Source organism: Aquarana catesbeiana, linkage group LG04 (genome assembly GCF_042186555.1).
Source record: "Aquarana catesbeiana isolate 2022-GZ linkage group LG04, ASM4218655v1, whole genome shotgun sequence".
NCBI lineage: Eukaryota > Metazoa > Chordata > Amphibia > Anura > Ranidae > Aquarana > Aquarana catesbeiana.
Window position 1 is genome coordinate 657,564,069 of NC_133327.1, and position 22,851 is coordinate 657,586,919.

Consider the following 22,851-nt stretch of genomic DNA (forward strand, 5'->3'; position numbering starts at 1 on the left):
AGGTTTCAGCTACTGCAGGGGACCAGTTCCAGTAAATGACACTCCTTCATGCCCCTCCTGTCTGTACCATCATTTGCTGTGTTCATTCAGGAAAGGAAGAGGCTGGTAAATTACACATTTACTGACCCCTTCACCAGCACTCCATCCTGAAATGATTCCTGCAGCAGCTGGCAGGAGAGGAAAGGGAAGCCGGGAGTGGCACATCATTTACTGGAATCCACCCCCTGTATTTTCCCCCTGCAGCAGCTGAAAGCCAGCTTCTCTTCCTCCTCCCTCCTCCCTCCTCCCTCCTCCTTCCTCCTCCCGCCAGGTTTCAGCTACTGCAGGGGACCAGTTCCAGTAAATGACGCTCCTTCATGCCCCTCCTGTCCAGGTACCTCCTTCCTTTTGCTCCTCAGGCCTCCATGTGTGCTCCCCTGGTAACCCTACTCAGTGTTTCCAGCTTCCCTGCACCGCTGTGCACATGTGGGAGAAGCAGTCCGGGGGTCAGCAAGGAAGGGACATAATCTACCCGTTGCCTTCCCCCACCCTACTCTCGCCACCTTTAGGCCATCCTTATCTCTATGTAATAAATAGAAGTTTTATTTTCTCAATTATCTCACTTCCCACAGTTATTACTATTTTTTTTTTTTTTATCAATTGACCCTTCCTTTAGATTGCAAGATCTGATGAGCAATGCCCTCCGATTCCTCTTGTATTGAATTGTATTGTAACTCTAATGTCTGCCTTCATTTTGTAAAGTGCTGTGCAAACCTTTGGCGCTATATAAATCTTGTACAATGAATAGCTCCTGACTACCTGTAATTCTTCTGAATCTTTTAGATTGCTGGTGAAAATCTGATGCTAAATAGAGGCTTGCATCATTTAGGATTGGTTTTCACCCGCTTGTGGCAGCAGTCACATGTGCCTCGTTTTTATGAAGAGGAAATAAGGTTGAGTTTTTTTTTTTTTTTTTTTTTTTTTTTTTTTGACAACCTCTTCAGCCCACGTGTGGTTTCAGTGCACATGTTTTGTTTAGACTGTCACCATCCCTTTCTTGTATTGTGACATCTCACAGTATATTTCCATCCTGTTGAGGAATTACTTTTGTAGTTTTTAACACTTGAGTTACTAGATTTCTCATTTTAAGGTGACATTAAACACACAGGGTTCATTTACTGAAACTAGTGCACTCAGAATCTGATACAGCTTTGCATGGTAGTCAATCGGCTTTCAACTTCAGCTTGTTCAATTAAGCTTTGACAGAAAAAACTTGTAGCTGATTCGTTTCTATGCAGAACTGCACCAGATTTTGCACTCTCTAGTTTAAGTAAATCAACCCAACTGTTTAAATTTCATTATCCATTCCGTTTATGTATATGGAAAATTGCACTGCATTTATTTTAATAAGAAAATTATTTTTTCATAAGCAATATACAACTGTCATGTGACCCAGATCTTTTCCCAGCCAGTCTGCAGGGAAACATGAGCAGGAGGAACTTCTAGTCCTCTGCTACTGGTCACACGTTAAAAAAAAAAACCCCCAAAAACAAACCTTCAGAATACAAAGTAAAAATATAAAATTTAACAACTTCAGCTCTGGGTCAATGTTAACCCTCCTCACATATATGTAAAAAAAAATGTTTTTCCTAAAAAAAAAATCTACTTAGAAACCCCAAACATTAGAAAGATATATAGATATTACAGTGGATAAAATTGATTCCCCTACAGATTTTGTAAGTTTGCACACTCAAAAAGAAAGGGTCTAACTTTTTATCGTAGGTGTATTTTAAACAATACACAGAATATCAACCAAAAATCCAGATAAAAAAATGCTATAAATTAAGTTGCAGTTCAGTGAGTAAAATTTTAAGTATTTGATCTTGGTGGAGAAAACCTTGTTGCCGAAAACAAAGGTTTCTTGTAGTTGGTAACCAGGTTTGCACACATCTCAGGAGGGATTTTGGTCCACTCTTTACAGATCTTCTCTAAATCCTTAAGGTTTCTTGGCTGTCTCTTGGCAACTCAGTTTCAGCTCCCTCCATAAATTTTCTATGGGTTTAAGGCAGGGCTCGACAAAACCCGGGCGCCAGGTCGCATTTGCGACTAGAATTAGCGACCTGGCGCCTGGGGCGGCACAGCTGTGTGTCCGTTCGACACTCCCCCCTCCCGCCGCGATCGCGCTGGGCCGCGCCGGTAATTGAGGCCCCGGCTTTGCGGCCTACTGCAGTCCTATGGTTCCTGGTTCTTTCTGCAATCGGGCGCCCTCTGGTGGTGGCCGTTGGTATGACAAGACATCCACCAATGCTAATGGAGCTTTTCCTACCTGTTTTCACTGCCTGCTCATCTCCTTCCCTTTACTTAGAACCCCCAAACATTATATATATTTTTTATTCTAACACCCTAGAGAATAAAATGGCGGTAATTGCAATACTTTCTGTCACACCGTATTTGCGCAGCGGACTTACAAGCGCACTTTTTTGGGAAAAAATACTTTTTTTAATTAAAAAATAAGAAAACAGTAAAGTTAGCCCAATTTTTTTTATATTGTGAAAGATAATGTTACGCCGAGTAAATTGATTCCCAACATGTCACGCTTCAAAATTTCATCCGCTCGTGGAATGGCGACAAACTTTTACCCTTTAAAATCTCCATAGGTGTCATTTAAAAAATTCTACAGGTTACATGTTTTGAGTTACAGAGGAGGTCTAGGACTAGAATTATTGCTCTCGCTCTAACGATCGTGGCGATAGGGGGGGCCCTCTCCTGCCGCCGATAAAAGTGATCTCGCTGCTAATCTGCTGCAGAGACCACTTTTATCTGAAAGAGAACCGCCGGCTCTTGAAGAAGATACTGGGGTTATGGTAGCTAGCTGCTACCATAACTACGGTATTTCTCTTCAAAGACAGGACGTATATAGTCGTCCTGCGGGAAGGAAGTGGTTAATTAAAATTAATTTATTATTTGTCATCTCCCTGCTTGTCCCCTTTCACACGGGCTGTCTGATCAGGTTCGCCTGTCAGTTTTTCAGGCGGACCTGATTGGATCCTTAGTGGGAATATGACGGTCTTGTGTACCTGCATGGCAGGAAATAAAAGCAGTCACATTAGTTCTAGTCGTCTCTGTGTAAATTTAAGATTGGTTAATTTTTATATTGAAAATAAAGCTTTGTCGGTCGTTTAAAAAAAAAAAAAACCTGGCTCCTAACTTTTTTAGCTGGCTCCTAGATTCCAAGCAAATTTGTCAAGCCCTGGTTTAAGGTCTGGAAACTGGCTAGGCCATTCCATGACCTTAATGTCTCCCTCAATGTAAAGTAGTGAGTGTACAGCTTGTATAACAGTGTAAATTTCCTGTTCCCTCAAAATAACTCAACACACAGCCATTAATGTCTAAACTGCTGGCAACAAAATTGAGTACACCCCTAAGTGAAAATGTCCAAATTGGGACCAAGTACCCATTTTCCCTCCCCGTTGTCATGTGACTCTGTTATAAGATCTCAGGTGTGACTGGGGTGCAGGTGTTAAATTTGGTGTTATTTCTCTCATACTGGTCACGAAGTTCAGTTCAGGACAGCTTGCTCTCAGAACAGGCCTTGCCATGGTCGACCAAAAGAAGTTGAGTGCACATGCTCAGCGTCATATCCAGAGGTTGTCTTTGGGAATTAGACGTATGAGTGCTGCCAGCATTGCTGCAGAGGTCGAAGGGGTAGGAGGTCAGCCTGTCAGTGCTCAGACCATACACCACACACTGCATCAAATTAGTCTGCATGGCTGTCGTCCCAGAAAGAAGCCTCTTCTAAAGATGATGCACAAGAAAGCTTGCAGACAGTTTGCTGAAGACAAGAAGACTAAGGACATTGATTACTGTCCTGTGGTCTGATGAGACCAAGATAAACTTATTTGGTTCAAATAGTGTCAAGCGTATGTGGCGGCAATCAGGTGAGGAGTCCAAAGACAAGTGTGTCTTTCCAACAGTCAAGCATGGTGGTGGTCTGGGGCTGCATGAGTGATGCACTGGGGAGCTACAGATCATTGAGGGAACCATGAATGCCAACGTGTACTGTGACCTACTGAAGCAGAGCATGATCCCCTTCCTTTCGGAGACTGGGCAGCAGGGCAGTATTCCAATATAACAACCCCAAACACACCGCCAAGATGACCACTGCCTTGCTAAAGAAGGTGAGGGTAAAAGTGATGGACTGGCCAAGCATGTCTCCAGACCTAAACCCTATTGAGCATCTGTGGGGCATCCTCAAACAGAAGGTGGAGGAGCACAGGGTCTCTAACATCCACCAGCTCCGTGATGTCATCATGGAGGAGTGGAAGAGGATTCCAGTGACAACCTGTGAAGCTCTGGTGAACTCCATGCCCAAGAGGGTTAGGGCAGTGTTGGAAAAAAATGGTGGCCACACAAAATATTGACACTTTGGGCCCAATTTGGACATTTTCACTTAGGGGTGTACTCACTTTTGTTGCCTGCAGTTTAGACATTAGTGGCTGTGTGTTGTTATCTTGAGGGGACAGCAAATTTACACTGTTATACAAGCTGTACACTCACTACTTAAGGCCCCTTTCACACATGCGGACAGTATGTCCGTATTTCATCCATCCGTTTTCGGATGAAATACGGACATACATGCATCCCTATGGGATAGCGGGTGTCAGCGGATGTACATCCGCTAACACCCGATGTTGTCCGGCTCCGCTCTCGTCCGATTCTGCGGACGGAAGAAAATCCTATTTTTCCATCCGTCTGCAGAGCGGATCGGAGGAACACGGACAGACGGTCCGTGTTCCTCCGATCCCCCATAGGGGAGAGCGGAGATCTGACAGGGCGGTCCCTGCACAGTGTGCGGGTCCCGCCCTGTCATCTGCCTGCTCAGCTGGGGAAAGCGGAGCGATCCCCGCTGAGCAGCGGATAAACACGGGGCGGATCAACACGGATCCATCCCGTGTGAAAGGGGCCTTACATTGTAGCAAAGTGTCACTTATTCAGTGTTGTCACATGAAAAGATATAATAAAATATTTACAAAAATGTGAGGGGTGTATTCGCTTTTGTGAGATACTGGCCCCCATAAAGTCTGAAGGACAGTAAACTGGCCCTTTTTTAAAAAAAGTTTAGAGACCCCTGCCCTAGAGAATAAAACAGTGGGCTTTTCAATTTTTTAAGTCCCAAGGTATTTGTGCAGTGCAGCATTTAAAAAAAAAAAATAACTGGTAGATTTGAATGCACAAAAACACAATATTATACCCAATTGTTTGGTAAAATATAAAAGATGATGTTGCACCAAGTAAATAGATACCTAATATGCCACGCTTTAAAATTGCGCACGCTCGTGGAACGATGCCAAACTATGGTACTTAAAAATCTCCATAGGCAATGCTTTAAAAGCCTTTACAGGTTACTAGTTTTAGACTTATTCAGGAGGTCTGGTGCTTGAACTCTTGCTAGAATGTTGGCGAAGATACCTCACATGAGCGTGATTAAGCACAGGGGGGCAGTGGGTACTTTTTCAATTGTTTGCTTTTATTTTATTTTTTTTTAGAACTTTATAGCTATCACACAAGATGAGCAGCATCCCTTGTGATAGCATTGGCAGTGACAGGTGCTCTTTACGGAGAGATCTGGAGTCTATTAGACCCAAGGCACCCCAACAGGTCATGTTTTCAGGCTCTCCATTACTTTGCACAAGTGATTTGATTTCACTGCCTTAGTAATTACCACAGCCGTTTCATCTGAGGGAAATCCTGAAAACATGACCTGTTGGGGCGCCTTGAGGACTGGAGTTGAGAAACACTGTATTAGTCACTAGATCTCTCCTCTGCCCTTTAAAGCCATTAGATTAAACCAAGATTGGTTTTAACCAGGGTGGATTTGTTTTAAATCAAGTCGCATTTAAATCGCTAGTAAAACGGCTTGATTTAAGTTAACTCAATTTTTAAAGAGCGACTGTCATCTCTGTCCCTCAGCGGCTCCTCCTCTGACCCGTTGTTGACTCACCGACAGTCCCATTTACGTTAATGGGACGGCTGGTGATGCAGCAGTGACACAACAAGGTGAGGGACATGGCAGCAGGTGAGTGGATGCCCGCTAACAGGCGCTGCCATGATGGATCTGAAATGACAGGTGCTCTTTAAATGTAAGGACTTATTCTTGCTGGTAGTTAGAATCTTTAAAATTTGCAAACAAAATGAAGGTTTCCTATTTAGAATAAGCTGTCAGGTTAGTAAAACGGCGATATCAGGATCGATTCAATCATACAGTTTGTAGTGTACATAGATTTGCAAAACAATGGGATAAAGGAATATTCCTCAAGTTTGTTTTATCTCATGGTTACTGTGAAATTGTATGAATGCATCAATGCAGTGATTGTTATCTCGACTTGCAGAGCTTGGATTCATTGAATGAGTTTACCAAAAATGTAAATATTGCAGAATATACAACCTCATACTACATAACTAAGCTCCATTTCATGCTGAATAAACTAAATTAATGTATCCTAAATAGAAAACGATCTTTAGATAGATTTTTTTTACTCCAAAAGCATTTTATTAAAATTTGCTAAAAATCAAAAATCTTGTGGTTTTTTTTTTTTTTTTTTTTGGTTTTGTTTTTTATCATTGATTTATATCTACCCTGGTTTGATCTCATGCTTTTACAGTAAAATAACAGCCTGTTTTACATTAGCTGAAACTGGAAGTGTCCAAATACTAGTCGCTTCCGGTGTCTTGGACCATAGAGATTATCGGGGCTGTTCCAGTCCTTGGTCATCTCTCTGGTCAGTCTGGTTTACGCCTCGTCGATGTACCTTGGCTGTGCCTGCACTTGGCTTAGGTACATCGACATTTTAATTGTCTGGGAGGGGTCCAGTACTGAATTACTGAAATTCATGAATGACCTTTGCCACAACACTCGGAACATACATTTGACCTATGTCATAGACCAGGGATCTTCAAACTACGGCCCTCCAGCTGTTGCAGAACTACAAGTCCCTTGAGACATTGCAAAACTCTGACATTCACAGACATGACTAGGCATGATGGGAATTGTAGTTCCTGAACAACTGGAGGGCCGTAGTTTGAGGACCCCTGTCATAGACCCCCATGAGATCTCTTTCCTCAATCTCTCCATTGGATTGGAGGGTGGTAAACTGGTAATCAAAATCTCAAGGAAGAAGACAGTGGCCAACACCCTCCTCTCAGCAGATAGCCATCATCCCAAGCCACTCATCCACGGGATCCCGGTTGGGCAGTTCCTCAGGATCCGGAGGAACTGCTCAACCGAGGAAGACTATTGACATGAGTCAGACCAACTTTACCGACCATTTCAGGGAAAGAGGCTATCCCCACTGTACTCTTGGAAGAGTTAGGAAAATTGCTGGACAAAGAACCAGGGCAGACCTTCTACGTACGCGAGACAGGGCTACTGATATACCAAAAAGGGACCAGTAAGATTGATAACACAATATGGCACACAATGGGACCAAATTGCTAAAATTTTACAACATCACTGGCATATCGTGACACGCTCTAAGGACATGGAGGATATTGTTGGCTCTAGGCCCCATATGGTGGCAAAACGAGCCAGGAATCTAGATGACACACTGGTCCAGTCCGAGTTAATTCGCCCACATAATAGAAACTGGCTTACTGACTTGCCTAGAATCAAAGGAATGTATCACTGTGGCTTGCGCAGCTATTTTGAATGCTCCAGCGTCTTCACCGACTCTGAAAGGTGAGATGAATATGAGATCAAACAGTTTATTAACTGTGCCAGAATGCAGGTTCTCTATATTTTGGAATGCCTGTGTAAAAAAAAAAACTTTACGTAGGCAAAACCAAACGTCAACTCTGCATAAGGTTCGGTGAACACCTAAAAAGCATTATGCCAAAAAAGGACACCCCAGTGCCCCAACATTTAATACAGTGCCATGGTGGGAAGTCCACTGGTCTGAGGGTCAAGGGGTTTTATGCCCTAAACAGGACGTAGAGGCCACTATGACACAGTTTTACTTAGGAAGGAAAAACCTTGGATATTTAGGCTAGATACTTTACAACCTAAAGGCCTAAATGATGAGCTGAGTCTCAGAATTTTCCTTGAACCATTATTCAAATGGATTCCACCTAATCACTAAAAATGCTTTTTGTGCGATGGGCCCAATCCGATATCCTAGATTCACCTATCCTTGATTGACTGTGTGTGAATGGTTGGGACTCAGACCTTTGTCCCATGCAGAGCTCCCTCGGTTATATGATGCAATCAATACTGTTAGTTTAACAATTCCCTCCACCTTTTAACTGTTTTTTTTAATCACTGCAATATGATCTGTCACCTCAAGATGGCCCCAAAATGAAATCTTGACATAATTGACTCGGTTAAATTGATGATAGGCAACTCCTATCCTCATATTGATTAGTGGTTCCAAATTAATAATATCTACTGCAGTAGGGAACAGACACAAAAGATACGCTCAGCATCTTTCCAAATTACTGTTCTGCTTTATTATGACGCAATTGAAGGTTTTTATGCACATGATTACGTAGGTATCACATTAATCTTACAATTGTAGGTTTATGGTAACAAGGGGAGTTACATAGGCAGGCTAATTCTAATCAGGACTCAAAAGAATGTAAACATTTACTGAAAACATTATTAGTGCTGTGTGCACAGTGAGGGCAGAGTGCAATACATAGAAAATACAATACAATTATATACAGAACTTACAAATTTCCATTACATAATCAACACTGCTTGGGCATAGGTCCCTTTAAAAGGATGAAGATAACTTAGGTCAAACGTCCTGACGAAGCGCACAGTTATGTGTGCGAAACACGTTGACATAGGCAGCGCAACCCAGCCCCACAATCCACCACGTACCATCATGCGTTCGAGTTAACATCAAACCGCTACTTCCGAATGGAATGACTGGAGGAGCCTGCTTTGCATCTACCTGTGGGCCTCCGTATATATATTACTTCACTTCTGATTGGATGTTCAGAGAATGGACGTTATACACCAGATTGCCACACGCTGACAAACTACACCAGCGTCTGTCCATCAGCTGATACCAGCGTCTACCTACAGGCTGAATCCTGAGGGGAACAGGCTCTAATTACTACGGCCCTCGTAGCCATGATCTCGGAGTAGTGAGAGCCTCGGGGCAACTTATATTCACAACCCCCTCTGTTCCCCCCTTTATCATCCTGTTAATACCCAGTGCACTCATTCTATCACTGAGCACTGTTTTGACATGACTGGGACAAGGAACCGTGTAGTTCACGCATGCATACATAGTATGCCATACAGCCAGTTTATCCTCTTATGTCCGGCTCAATTTGTCTCATGCCCACTCGGTCATATTACCACTGGTACTCCCGGCAGTCTTTTGAACCCAGTACTCGCAGGTAGGTCCAGCCTGAAACTTAGGCTACGGACTCTTAGCTTGGCTCCATATAATTGATCTACCTGTTGAGGCAATCCCTCTACACTATAACCACACAGGTCTGATACATGGACATGCAGTATGTGTAGTTGGCCACTACTGATTACCCAGGATCAATAGCAAGCACTGCCCCCCTTTTCTTTGCTAGCAGCATCATTCCCTTCATAGCTGGTCCTTGCATGTGTGTGTGTATGAGTGGAGCCCTGTGGTTGGCGCCATATTGTGACAACATTGTCATTTTTGTCTGTATGTGTTTTTAATACTGGGGGATGGTTCCACTGCTATGTTTATTGAATATTTGTAGTATTTTACACTTGTAAACTCAAAGCTATTTTTCAGTTTGACATTCCATTGCTGGTCCTCCTTATAGCTCTCTTCTGGGACATTACTTTGTTCCATTGCTCTTCTCTTTACATTTTTTTTTTTTTTTACTTATTTGAGCTTTGGAGGTATCCTGTCTCACTGACAAATCGGTGATTATCAATAACATGTGTTGCTATTGGCAACCCAGGAAAGTGGATTCCATGTTTTTTCTTTTAATTTACCATTTATCCAGTGTGTGTGTGTGTGTGTGTGTGTGTGTGTGTGTGTGTGTGTATACACCCACATGTAAGACTCTATAGTCAGATGGGTTTCACGGATCTAAAAAAAAGCAGAAATTAACCGTTTAGAAGAGAAATTAAACTGGCACATGCTCAGTAGATGTGGCAACAACTGGTCTACACAATCCCAGGCTGCAGCGGGGACACAGACAAGGAGGAACAGTGATCAGCAGGATCAACCAGGTGCATTGCAGAGAACGAATCCCACAGTGACTTGGTAGGTGTATAGATATAGGCCACAAAACCCAATGTTTGTGTAAAATTGGAAAAAAAAACCTTTGGGTTTATTAAAGTATTTGGCTAGATATAGAAATAGAAGTTTTGCATTGAGTCTATGGCTTCTTCACATATCCCCCTACGTTTTTACCAGGGATATTTTAGGTTGGCGGGGGATTCAGAAGTCTCAAAACTCTGTGGCTTTCTATTAAAATATTACTAAACTCACAACAGTAAAATCAGTCTGTATATGCAGTTAGGGATGCTTGTTATACTCAATGTGGAACCTAAGGGGTTAATACTTTGCATTGTGTAAAAAGGCAGTTTGATTCTGTCTCCCCTGATTCTCCCCTTCTTCCACTGTCCCCAATCCATCTCTTGATAAGACCGAGCTTTTGGAGTCACTCTGCACATGCTCAGTTTGATGTGTATTGATATATTATTATTATTTTTTTTTAATTTCTTGGGAGGATAAATGTGATCAGCACAGGATTGGTATTGTCCAGACAGTGGTCAGGGGTCATGCAGCCTCCCTGGACAGTCACAGTAGAATATGAACTCCTACAAGCTATAACCAGACACGGATAGAAGTCACATACTGCTAATGAGAAAAAGTATTTAGCAGTTTATATTGATTAAAATAATTGTATTTCCATGTTCTGTGTACTGTGGGAGACCAGATATAGTGAATGCAGGGTCCTGGGTTTAGTAACACTTTGAAGTGGATGTGTAAACCCTCTCCTATACCCTGTGAAGTTAACAGCCTCTGATGCACAGGGATGAAACTAATTTTCCCCACATAAGTGTTACATGTATATCTGCTGTCTTCAGCTTTCTAGACTTTAGAAAGTGCACATTTTGTGTTGGAATTTTTTTTTCCTGTTTCAGCACTGGGTGTGGAGTCTGGGCATACACTGTGTGTGAGCTGATTGGAGAAAAGGCACCCAACCCCCCGCCCCCACATAGGCAGAGGAATGAAGAAACATGCAGAGATGCGCTGTGAATAGACAAGCTCTCTGCTAATCACCCTCCCCCACACAAATTTCAGGCTGCTTTTATCTCATTTGTCAGAAGTTATGCTGATAACAGAGGAACGGAGCAGCAGAAAGATACGGGACTAGGACTCTGTCCACACTGGTGTGATGCGGGAACCACCGCGATTCCTGTACGAGTTCCCGCATCGCATCTGACTCGCACGCAGTTTATACTGCCCTCTGCTAACCGCTGCGGATGTCAATATAAAGTTAATGACACCCCTAAATCGGTTCGTAAAACGCAGTGGAATCGGATCGCATTGGTCTGAACACCCATGCGATCCAATTCCAGTGCGGACAAAAAAAAGTCCTGCATCATTTTGGTGTGAATTCGATTTCAGACATACACTCTGTATATGGCTGAGTTTGCATCGCACAGACATTGCATGTGACGTGCACAGCAATGTGGTGCAAATCACATGCAATGTCATCGCATTAGTATGAACCCAGCCTTAGGACTTTGGAGAGAGATCAGTAAACACTGCAGATATATGTGCCCGGGTCAGATTTCATGAATGGGGTTTACATCCACTTTAAGCTTCACTAAGCTGCTGCCAATTACCTGATGAGTAGGTGGGGACAAACACACTAAGGTTAGGGAAAACATTGCTCAATGCCAAAGTAGTTTCTGTACATGTTTTCTTTCTAAAGCATTTAGGCTTACAATTAATGATGGGGGGGGGGCATTGTTCCGAGTTGTACAGTAAGGTGTCTGGTTGTGAGTTATTTTACCACCCCTCATTGCAACCCCAAACTAACAGCTGCCCACATGCTAAAACTGAGCATTAAAGTGGTGTTCCGCCCCCAAAAAAAGAATTAAAAGCCAGCAGCTACACATACTGCAGCCGCTGGCTTTTAACAATAGGACACTTACCTGTCCTGAAGTCCAGTGATGGCGGCACCGCAGCTGATGTTTCCATTAGATGTCGGGTGCTGCCACCGCCATTGCGGGTAAGGGTACCTGGTAGTGTAGTCTTAGGGCTTCACTCCAGGAACCCTACTGCACATGCGCGAGGCCCCGCTCCTCTCTCCTACTGGCCCGGTGACAGGGAGAGGAGGAGGGAGCCCAGCGGTGATGTCACGGGCCACGACCCAGACTCCCGGAAGTGGGAACAGGATACCTGTCGAAGACAGGTCCCCCCCCCCCCCAAAGGTGCCAATTGTGGCACCGCAGGGGGAGAGGAGACAAATGAGCGGAAGTTCCACTTTTGGGTTTAACTCCGCTATAAGGCCTCATGTATGCTGGAGCTAAACAGACGTTTAGGAGCAGTTGGGCATTTTTTTCAACTGCTCCTGAACTCTCCTCTGTTATCTTATCAGTACATGTACACTGGGTCTAGGCAGTTGAGTTTAGAGTCCTGTTTTGGAAAGCAAAAAAATTAGTTCAGACGCTGAGTTTAGAGGCATTTCAGGCGCTAAACGCGGTAACTCGCGTTTAGCCGCGTTTTTTGTTTTTTTATTTTTGGCTATTTAAAAAAAAAATATATATATAACGATTTAACTTGACAGATAGTAACCCACATTTACGTTTAATAGAGTTTGAAAAAAAAAAAAATTATATATAAATTATATATATTATATTATATAATTTTTTTTATATATATATATATATATATATATATATATATATATATATATATATATATATATATATATATAATTTTTTTTTTTCAAACTCTACTAATCGTAAATGTGTGTTACTATCTGTCAAGTTAAATAGTTCAGGAGAGGTTGTAAGACGGCTACAGCGCGTTCGGCTTATTCTGGGTGGGCGTCTATGGACATCCTCCCAGAATCTTGCTCCCGGGAACATCCGTGACCGCCAGGTCCGGAAGACCCGGCGCATCATGGTAAACGGCGGCCGTTTACCACGTGATCGCTCCGTCAAATGATGGAGCGATCACTTGTAAACAAACCGGCGTCATGACATGAGGTTCCTCTCTCCCCTCCCATCTCTGTACCGATCTGTACAGAGCGAGGGGGAGAGATCGTTTGCTGCAGCGCTGTGGGCTGGATCTGTAGTGCCCACAGCTCTGCTCAGTGCCCGTACTCCTGCCGTACTCTGCAATAAATTTTAACAGAAACAAAGATTTTTTTTTTAATTTAACCGAATTTTCAGTCTTTTTTGATTCATAGCGCAAAAAATAAAAAACCCAGCCGTGATTAAATGCCACCAAAAGAAAGCTCTATTTGTATGAAAAAAAGGACAAACCTTTCATATGGGTACAGTGTTGCATGACTGAGTAATTGCCATTCATAGTACGAGAGCACCAAAAGCTGAAAATTGGTCTGGTTAGGAAGGGGGTTTAAGTGCCCAGTGGTCAAGTGGTTAAACCTTGGTGTACAGGCAGTGTATATTTGTCCTCATCAATGCAGGAAGTTCTTTCTCTTTTCACAGGAGCAAAAATTGTCTGTAGTAGGATATCCTTTCCGACTAGCATCCCAATTTTACTTTTATTAAAATAAATAAATAAATAAATAAAATCAACAGCTGCATGTTGCTTTGTTTGCTGATACGTGGATATGGGGACTTTTGGATTGTTTGGCCCATGTGAAAAAAATAAAATGGCAAAGAATATTCTGTGTGCATTTGACTCTCGGAGGTCAAAACTAAGCAAATTGGCTCTGCTGCTAGGATTCAGATGAAGCTTCCTCTGTAAGCTGTGCTGTCAGTCACCATGTTAGCAGAGGGTGTGGGAATAGACACAAAGTATTCAGGGTGTCAGCACCTGGACTGCATATCAGCAGCTCTTCATTAGAAACACAGAAGGTAAAACCGTTTTAATTTTTTATTCTTTTAATTTTTTTTTTTTAGCAATGAATGGGTAGTGAGGAAGTTTGCTGCCAATGTGAAATGTGTTTCCACTTGGTTATTGTGTAACACTTCACTTTTAGCCCAGGTTCACATTGAGGGCGGGTTTGAAATTGTGCGAGTTCAGCTTCAAACCAGCCATGCAGTCCGACTTCAAGGACGATTAGACGGACATCTGTGCGGGTTCATGCACAGATGTCTATTCAGATCACCCCCCAAAGTTGCCAAAAGCAGAACAGGAACTACTTTTGGGAATTGGTGTGGCGCCGCAAAGTCGGCATCGCACTAATTGGGACGGTGCTGTTGCCGGCGATTTGACATGTCAAATCGGCCCGATGTGAATGTGGGCTTACCCCTAGTTTGTCATTTAATTCCTGCAGAATCTGAGTATATTTATATAAGGCTTGAAATGTAAATGGAAGAATAGCAGAAATTTTCTGCTAGTGAAAAAACTAACACTTTTCCTTTGCTTGCAGTACTGGGGTATATGCACTCTTTTGCATTGCCAGATGTGATATAAATATATCATTGGAAAAAAAAATCTGCTTTGCAGCCAACAGCTACAAGAAGCAGAACGTTTGTGTGAGGAATAAATACCCACATGTCTTAGCTTCTCAGAGCCTGCATTATCTAGGATGTTAAGTGGTTATTGGTTATCTGTTCAGTATAGACTTTTATTATTGCAAAATCCCCAAACACTTTGCAACATAGATGCAAATAGTATACTCTTTTGACAACTTGTGATGACAAGGTCAAACTCACTGCACTGTATACTGATGTGATTTTTGTGCAGGGTTGTTATTTATGCCTTCTGATAGTATTAGATTGGTAACAGATGTGGAAACATCACTCCGGTTGGGTAGTGCAGGCATGTAACATCCTTACAATCCCCCAGTTGGTTGTCTGACTGTGCTGTTTAAGTGAGCAGACCCAATCGGTAAGAGTAATCGTTCCCTGTATACTACAAAGAGCCAGAAATCTGACCACACTGTTAATATTGGTTAACGGTTTTTTTTTTTTTTTTTTTGGCCAGATGTCATTGAGGCTTGCTGCCTAGGCAAAATTTAGCAGGGACAGTATGTGTTAAAGTGATTGTAAAGTCTGTTATAAAAAAAAAAAAAAAAAAAAAAACATGTTATTTGCCTCCTCTGTGTAGTTGGTTTTGCACAGAGCAGCCCAGATCCTCCTCTTCTCAGGTCCCTCTTCTGTGCTCCTGGCCCCTCCCTCTTGTCAAGCAAAGTGCCTCAACCTGGCCCCGCCCCCTCTCTCTTCTGATTGGTTAACGGACTTTGACAGCTGTGGGAGCCAATGGTACCGCTACCGTTGCTGTGTCTCAGCCTATTCGGAGGAGAGTCCCGGATGGCTAAGACACCTGGCGAGAGATGGGGTTCAGCTAAGTAATTGGGGGATGGGGGGGGGGGTTGGGGCGGGGGTGCTGGGGAGGCTGCTACACACAAGTTTTTTTTTTTATCTTAATGAATTAAGATAAACCTGCCTTAACAACTCCTCTTTAACTTTGAGGTAAAGCATGCTCTACTTTTTTATATACTGCTAAGTTGACTATAATAAAAATATATATTTTTAATTGTATCGGACAATTGCAGTATTAAACAGGCACAGTGCCGTCTACATGCTGCTGTGGCCTCTGCAAACTGAAACCATTTTCTGAATGAATGTTTATCTGCAAGTGATGACTGTCATTACTGATATGGGAGTCACACGATTGTACAAATCAAGATATACAGGTGTGTGTATATATAGATTTTCAAATATCGTTTATACTCCAGTTACTGATTTTGAAATAACTGGATACTGTATTTTTAGCCATCGCGTTGCTTTTTAGCAGTTAACCTCAGAATTACTTCCACTGCCAAGTTTAACACTTTCTCCTGCACTACACTTAGAGCTTATTTTTTCTTTTTTTTTCATTTATACCTTAGGCAGAAACCCTTATTAAGAATCTGACAATAATCCGTGTCCTTTTTACTTGATTTTCAGGTAAGTACTATACACTGCACATACAGAAACATGACTGGTATGCATGAGAGGCCCACAATTTTCTGAGCTGCTAGTTTAGGTGAATTAGAGGGATTTCCTAATTTACCTGGAGGATAATCTAAGCCATTTTTTCCCAGAAAAGCATTCAAACGTGCTAACGGCGTGTTTGTGTGTTTGGGCGTTCTGCTGATATGTACAGTTACCCCCCCCCCCCCACCAGTAAATGACCAAGCAGTGCCAAGAATTCAACAAAAAATCACCTTTGGTCAGCAATACCAAGCAAGGTGGAGGCGATACAGTGGCACCTTTTTTGGGGGAGGGGGAGCGGGTACCTGGTTTTGACAGGTACCCGCTCCCACTTCTGGCTGAGTTTGCCGCAGGGAGTTCGGCCCATTCACAGAGCGCAACGCTGTAGGGGAACCAGCTGTGAAGACGAAAGGCTTCACTGCTGCTTTCCCTTAGTGGAGATGGGGGCGGCAGCCCTCCATATAGTTGACTGAAGAATCGGCTTGGGTGAGGACACCTCTGGATTCCTGGACAGGTAAGTGTCCTAATATTAAAGCTCAGCAGCTGCAGTATTTGTAGCTGCTGACTTCTAATTTTTTTCTGAAGGAACCTGGAGCTCCTCTTTAAAGTAATTTTGTGGCAGTTTTCCTTTGATCAAAAATAAATGAGATATCCACGACCACCAAATGAGAGCCCAATTTAGCATTAAAAAAAGTTTGAGATATATACATTTTTACAAATACATGTAAAAGCTGCAAAAAATATGTTCAGGAGATTGGATTTGTTTTTCCCTCTACATGAAGGGGTTAAAAAAATATTCAGTACAACAAGAGAAAAAAAAAAAACCTCAAACCGACATTTGAATATAGGTTGTTGTACATGACCCAGAACTGGCCCCCCTGTTCTCGCTCAGCAATAACCAGATGGACCCAGAATCTTCGGATCCTTCTCCTTTCTCTTTCAAATATGACGTTACTGCAGCCATGAAATGCGCCATTTTATCCCTCATTGTTTGGAGAGCAGACAATGCCACAGAACACAGCGAAAACCAAAAAGGAAATGAAAATAACCCAGCAAGCAGTACAACTAATGATGCCACAGATGATATTTTTTTCTCTATTAGCTAATACAAAAATGCCAAAACAAAAACGTGCAAAAAAATTTGCAACAAAACGTGACACTCGGGTGAATGGAGCCTAACAAAGGATCTCTTCTGTGTACATCACTCTGGCAGTGTAAAGCATAAGTGCCAAAGGGGATTCATATCATGGGTGCTCTGGGGAGACTAAACTAAAGCTGACAGTATACTTGACAGTATTCACATTGAATTTGCACAAAAAAAAGTTCAGGGACTTTTTTCACCCCTGCACTGAAAGCGTATCGCTTGGATGTTCTCACCCATGGCATCTGATTCCTGTGCAAGTTCGCACTGCGATCGATCTGGGGGTGTCATTAACAATGTATTGACACCTGCAACGGTGCCTGCGGAAGAGATGTGTTGCGAGAAACCGGCGCTGTAATCGCGCTGGTTCCCGAATCACACAAATGTGAACCTGGGCTAAAACTGTTCCAATAATATGCAAATGATCGTTATTTACCAAAAAAATGCAGTCGTAACCTCTCTCACCTGAAAATTATGTCCCGTAATGATGAAAACAAACCCCCCCCCCCCCCCCCCAAAAAAACCAAACCTATGCAAGATAACCCAGGTGGCAGTCCATGAACATTTCAAGCGCCATCAGTTGGTGTTAATTTTGGCAGCAACTTTCGATTTCGTTTTAGCAGAAAAAAGGGGGAGAGGGGTTTTGGGACTTTGAATGAGGCAATGAATGGGTAGATTCATCTGCCTCCATCCCTATTGTTTTGACTACATCAATAGAAGGAAAGGGTTGGGACTTTAAATGAAGCACAGCTATAGGGATAAAAATTGTAAAATCACGTGATGAAGGATTCCAAAAGAATATACATTGGCTAAAAGAATAACATGGTAAAATAGCGAACACCTTAATTTTATTATGCATGGTAATAACATAATTCACAACCAATCTAGAGATAATACTTTGGTATATGGTAGTATAATTGTAAGGGTTCATGGTCAACATAATTCTGTTAATAATCATAATAGAAAACCGTAAAAATTCATAACATTTGTAATGTGGAATCTCAACATCGCTTGATTATGTGATGTAGCATAAGGCAGAGCTCTACGCGTTTCGTGGAGTTTTATCCACTCATCCGGAGCAGTTACAAATGCAGAGATCTATAATAGAGAGAGAAATGCAAAATGAACAGATGCTAGACATAAGGAAAGAGAGAATTAAGGTATTACCAAATGCTTATACCTACAAGTAAATTGGTTATATGGTAGTAGTAATATGTTGTTAACAACCAGGGGCGCCATAGAGGAACAGTGTATACACTAATTTAGTCATATACTTTTTTTACAGTACACCCACTGGAATTGGTACATACCTCCATCATGAACAGGAGTTCCCTACATCACCCATGATCCTTACATTACCTCCTTGGCCACTCATCTGGCTGCGGCTGTGCCGCTTCAGCTCCCGTGGGATGTTTGTTCCTCTATGGTGCCCCCACTTGTTAACAACATCTTACTACTACCATATATCCAATTTACTTGTGGGTATAAGCGTTTGGTAATACCTTACCTTCACCTTCGTTCTCTTTCCTTTTGTCTAGCATCTGTTCATTTTGCATTTCTTTCTCTATTATAGATCTCTGCATTTGTAACTGCTCCTGATAAGTGAATAAAACTCCACAAAATGCGTAGAGCCCTGCCTTATACGATTTTGAGATTTCACATTACAAATGTTATTAATTTTTACAGCAGTTTTTCTTCTCTTTTTTTACGTTTTTACTATTATTATTAACAGAATTATTTTGACCATGAACCCTTACTATTATACTACCATATACCAATGTATTATCTCTAGATTGTTTGTGAGTTATGTTGTTAACACGCATAATAAATTGTTACGGTGTTCGCTATTTTACCATGTTATTCTTTGAATCCATGTATATTCTTTTGGAATCCTTCATCGCGTGATTTTACAATTTTTATCTCTTAGCTGTGCTTCATTTAAAGTCCCAAACCTTTCCTTCTATTGATTTAGTTTTAGTCTTAGGACTAAAATGGCATTTTAGTTTTAGTCCCATTTTAGTCTTCTGCAATTGTTTGTCATGTTTAGTCGACTAAAACTCATTTTAGTTGTCTAAAATCGAATGGGTGTAATTAAATTGTAATGGATTAGTTAACATTTCTCTACATTTTCCAAACTCATTATATACTACTGGAGTGTAAAATCTAATATCTTATTTATTATGGTATGTTATGAACATGCACTACAGACCAGTGTTAATTTTGAAGTCAAATTTCAATTCAGTTTTAGTCTTTTGACTAAAATGCCATTTTAATTTTAGTCATCTCAGTAGTTTTAGTCGACGAAATTAACACTGCAAACAATGCACATATGTACATTCTAGCAGGTGGAATGCTAGTAATGAGTAACTGCAGCTTGAAAGCAATCATCACATCCCACCCTCATCTATAACAAAGTGGAGAATAATTAGAACTTCTACCAGTTTTTTTTTTTTTTTTCTGGGACTTTGGGATTGATTTACTAAAGGCAAATAGACTGTTCACTTTGCAAGGGAATTTTTGACAAAGCTGGTTCTACAGGCAGAATGTTTTTTTTACCTTAATGCATACACTGAACCCCCACCCATAACCTGAGCCTGATCTTGATCAGCAATATACACGAGCAGCGGCTCTCTCCCTCATAATTGGCACAGAAACAGCAGAAGGAGCCTCAATCGCAGCCAGTACGAGGGTGGGGCCAAGCCATACTCCGTGTCAATGGACACACAGCATGCAGCTCAGGAACAAGCATGCAGGAGTGATTGTAAAGTCTTTTATTTTTAATAAAAAAAAGAAAAAAAAAACATGTTATACTTGTTCTGTGCAGTGGATTTGCACAGAGCAGCCCAGATCCTCCTCCTTCTCGGGTCCCTCTTTGGCTCTCCTGGCCCCTCCCTCCCGTTGGGTGCTCCCACAGCAAGCAGCTTGCTATGGGGGCACCCAAGTCTCAGCTCCGTGTCCATTCAGGCATGGAGCTGCGGCCCCCTTTCTTTTCTCATTGGCTGACTGACTTTGACAGCAGCGGGAGCCAATGGTGCCACGCTGCTGTCTTTGGCAATGGGGGGGGGGGGGGGGGGGGACTCGGACAGCCAAGAGATTCGTACCACATCGCTGGAGCTAGAGGGACCTCGGGTAAGTATTAGGGAGGCTGCTGCTCACAGAATGTTTTTTTAATCTTAATGCATTTAAGATAAATTAAAAACCTTCTGTCTTTACAACCCCTTTAAAGCAAACGGCTTCCTAGGGGGGCACTCGGTGGGCAGAAGCATGGCTCACAAGCAGGGAACCCGATACGATTGCACAGAGCAAGTAAATATGGCGTTTATTATTTTAAAAGGGGGGAGGGAAGCTTTGCAATCACTTTAGTGAATGACTCAATAGGGTGTTTTTGTTTTTTTCTGCCTCTTTAGCTCTCTAATACCAGGACAAGAAGTATATTGAGACAGGCTCAGAATACAAAAAAGATCCTTCTAGAGGTTCTTAACTTTGCTCATTGTAAGTTGCTCTGCACCTATTCAAGATCTTTCCCACCACTTATTTGTCTCTGTTCACTTGGATTATAATAAAAACCCAACAAAGATCCAAAAACAAAAAAGTTGAATTGGTCTCTTACCATTGTTTTCTGGCCCAATTTTTTGTTCCGTGCATGATCTCTATCTTCCACCGGTGCAACTCATCATTAATAATGTAGAGCTCCGCTCTGTGTACTACAACTCCTATAGAGCTCAATGTAAGTCAGGTAGATGTGTAATTAATCTCTGGGTCGAGCAGAAAAAGGTGGCGTTGACATTCTTAGGTGGACATGGAGAAGAAACTTAGCTATCCTAAAACAGGATGCCTGAGAAAAGCAGAAGAAATCTAAAAAAAAAAAATCTAAAAATCCAAAAGGGGAAGCTTCGCTTGTCTGCCTTCTTGCTTCACCGCAAGGCTTCACTGCCGGTTTCCCTCACTGCAGATGGTGGCGGCAGCAGAATATGATTGCTGATTTGTAAGGTGGGGACATTGCTGGATTCCTAGACAGGTAAGTGTCCTAATATTAAAAGTCAACAGCTACAGTATTTGTAGCTGCTGACTTTTTAAATTTTTCCTGCAGGAGCCTGGAGCTCCTCTTTAAAGCAGAGTTCCACCCAAAAGTGGAACTTCCGCTTTAAATACTGGTGACCCCCTTACATGCCTCATTTGGCATGTCATTTTTTTGGAGGAGGAGCCACCCAGCTCCCACTTCCTCCCCTGCGCCGGAAGGAAGATCACCTCTCCCCCTCCCTGCCTGCTATCTTCTGGGACACGTCACAGGTCCCAGAAGATTGCCCGGCCATTCACAGCGTGCAGCAGCCAGGCGCCCACAGTTAGAATGCCGGCGCCTCAGAGGAGGGGGAGAGGAGCGAGGCTTCCTGCACCCGCATCACTGGACCGTGGGACAGGTGAGTGTCTGATTATTAAAGGTCAGGAACTACACTTTTTGTAGCTGCTGACTTTTAAATGGGTGGAGCTCCGCTTTAAGCAAAGGAAAATAGAAGGTACATTTTACTACTGGTGTCACTTTAAACACTTGCCATGGATAGGCTGCTTAGAAACAGCGTGGACTCATGTCTGCAGCAGTAGCCTTGGGCTTAGTATTAATTGCCACGACCCCCCACCACAGCCAGGCCTGGCCACCTGATCTTTTACAGTACTGTGCTGCAGTACAGTACTTTCATGAATATCTTACAGGACAAATTCATGTTCCAATTGGTGCATTCCCCAACTGGAAAGAATGCACTGCTAGATCTATTAATTACGAACGATCCAAGTCTGATCTCAGATGTGGCAATACGGGACAACTTGGGATCTAGTGATCACAGGATGATAATAGTCAGCGTAAATCATGAAAAAAGGAGGCACGAGAGTAGTACAAGAACACTAAGTTTTAAACAAGCCAATTTTTCTGAACTGCGCTCGATACTATAAGACATCAATTGGGACCAAATCCTAGAAAAATAGAAATGCTTTAGGAGCATATTAAACAAAGATATCACACAGTGCATTCCAATGGGCAATAAATAAAGAAGAGCGAAGGTTTAACCTGGGTGGTTAAACTGTAATATAAAAAGCCTCATTAAAGGGGAAAAAAATGGCCTTTAAAAAATTATAAAGGGGTTGGGTCACCACCAGCATTCCAACACTACAAGGTTCTGGATCTCAAATTTTCTGACAAAATCCGTTGTCGTAAATTCCGATCGTGTGTACACCATTCCGACGCACAAAGATCCACACATGCTCGGAATCAAGCAGAAGAGCCACACTGGCTATTGAACTTAATTTTTCTCGGCTCGTCATATGTGTTGTACGTTACCGCGTTCTTGACGTTCGGAATTTCCGACAAGAAAATCATGTGTATGCAAGACAAGTTTGAGCCAACATCCGTCGGAAAAAATCCATGGGTTTTGTTGTTGGAATGTCCAATCGTGTGTACGGGGCATTAGTGACACAACACAGGATGTACCCTCGTGGCTAAACAGAGGCTGGAGTCAAGGAAAGACTAGATAAACTTAAATCACCAGGACCTGATGGCTTACACCAGAGAGTCCTCAGAGAAACCAGCCAGGTTATATCCAGACTAATC

The 22,851-nt window shown here is 42.3% G+C and overlaps 1 protein-coding gene across 6 annotated transcripts in view; it reads left to right on the forward strand.

Annotated features, from left to right (window-relative positions):
* SOCS5 (suppressor of cytokine signaling 5) overlaps window positions 1-22,851 on the forward strand; it is a 240,537-nt gene that overhangs the window by 40,095 nt on the left and 177,591 nt on the right. Inside the window, exon 3 of one of the 6 annotated variants that reach the window (XM_073628497.1) lies at window positions 16,027-16,084. The exons of 3 other annotated variants lie outside the window; for them this stretch is intronic. The gene's annotated coding sequence lies outside the window, so the exon portion shown is untranslated. Of the gene's footprint in view, window positions 1-16,026; window positions 16,085-20,979; window positions 21,271-22,851 lie in introns of those variants that run through there. 2 more of the 6 variants (XM_073628499.1, XM_073628500.1) reach the window with 2 other exon arrangements.